General features: G+C 47.1%; 1 protein-coding gene across 18 annotated transcripts in view; it reads right to left on the reverse strand.

Moving 5' to 3' along the window:
- The window catches only part of STYXL1 (serine/threonine/tyrosine interacting like 1), a 59,007-nt gene that overhangs the window by 24,070 nt on the left and 33,291 nt on the right, over positions 1-1,646 (reverse strand). The window contains exon 1 of one of the 18 annotated variants that reach the window (XM_037740265.1): positions 532-563. The exons of the other annotated variants lie outside the window; for them this stretch is intronic. The gene's annotated coding sequence lies outside the window, so the exon portion shown is untranslated. Of the gene's footprint in view, positions 1-531; positions 564-1,646 lie in introns of those variants that run through there. 18 annotated transcript variants of the gene reach the window in all.

Here is a 1,646-nt window from a genome sequence, read left to right on the forward strand (position 1 = left end):
AGGTCAAGAGATCAAGACCATCTTGGTCAACATGGTGAAACCCCGTCTCTACTAAAAATATAAAAATTAACTGGGCATGATGGCATGTGCCTTGTAGTCCCGGCTACTCAGGAGGCTGAGGCACCAGAATCACTTGAACCCGGGAGGAAGAGGTTGAAATGAGCCGAGATTGCGCCACTGCGCTCCAGCCTGGCAACAGAGTGAGACTCCATCTCAAAAAAAAAAAAAAAGAATTACCATTCAACTCACCAATCCCATTACCAAGTACACATCCAAAGGAAAATACATTGTTATGCCGAAAGGACACCTGCACCCGTGTGTCCATTGCAGCGCTATTCACAACAGCAAATACATACGGTCAACCCAAGGGCCCGTCAACAAGCAAGTGGATTTTTTTTTTTTGAGATGGAGTCTCACTCTTGTTGCCAGGCTGGAATGCAATGGCACAATCTTGGCTCAATGCAACCTCCACCTCCTTGGGTTCTGTAAGGTCTTTTAGGCTGACTGACAGTGCTATGGATGCCATGTTACCCTCTGTGACCTGCACGGACACCCCAGATGAGTTCCTGGAAAATCTAAAGCAACAAGAACACCATGAAAAGAGGAAAAAATGATCAACCCCTGTGGCATCCACTTAACTTTGAGACATTCTCTATTGTTCCTTATTCTGGCCCTAATTGATAAGGCTATTGGACTTTGTAACCGACCTTGGACAACCCTAGGACCCTACTTTACACCCTACGATCCCCTCCCAGCCTGCAAAAAATCACCCTAAACTGTAACTTTCCACTGCCCACCCAAACCTAGAAAACCAACCTCTATCCCTCCGCCTTTGCTGATGCCCTTTTCGGCCTCAGCCCACCTGCACCCAGGTGAATAAACAGCCATGTAGCTCACATAAATCCAGTTTGGGGGGTCTTTTCATTCAGCACACACATTTTAACAGGTTCAAACAATTCTTCTACCTCAGCCTCCTGAGTAGCTGGGATTACAGGTATGTGCTACCATGCTGGGCTAATTTTTGCATTTTTAGTAGAGACGGGGTTTCACTATGTTAGCCAGCCTGGTCTCAAACTCCTGACCTCAAGTGATCCACCCAGCTCGGCCTGCCAAAGTGCTGGGATTACAGGCATGAGCTGCCATGCCCGGCCCCAGATTGGATTTTTTAAATGTGATACACAGGTATCATGGAATACTATGCGGCCATAAAAAAATAAAAGAACAGAATCATGTCTTCTGCAGCACCTCCAGCTGGAGGCCATTATCCTAAAGGAACTAACACAGACATAGAAAACCAGATACCACATGTTCTCATTTATAAGCACAAGCTAAACATCAGGTACATATAGAAATAAAGATGCAGATAGCCAGATGTGGTGGCTCATGCCTGTAATCCCAGCACTTTGGGAGGCCAATGTGGATCACCTGAGGTCGGGAGTTCGAGACCAGCCTGGCTAACATGGTGAAAACCCATCCCTACTAAAAATACAAAATCAGCCAGGTGTGGTGGCGCGTATCTGTCATCCTAGCTACTCGGGAGGCTGAGGCAGGAGAATTGGTTTGAACCTGGGAGGCAGAGGTTGCACTGAGCTGAGATCATGCCACTGCACTCCAGCTGGGCAACAGAGCGAGACTTCGTCTTAAAA

This window comes from Cebus imitator, unplaced genomic scaffold, assembly GCF_001604975.1.
Source record: "Cebus imitator isolate Cc_AM_T3 unplaced genomic scaffold, Cebus_imitator-1.0 Scaffold82, whole genome shotgun sequence".
Classification (NCBI taxonomy): Eukaryota; Metazoa; Chordata; class Mammalia; order Primates; family Cebidae; genus Cebus; species Cebus imitator.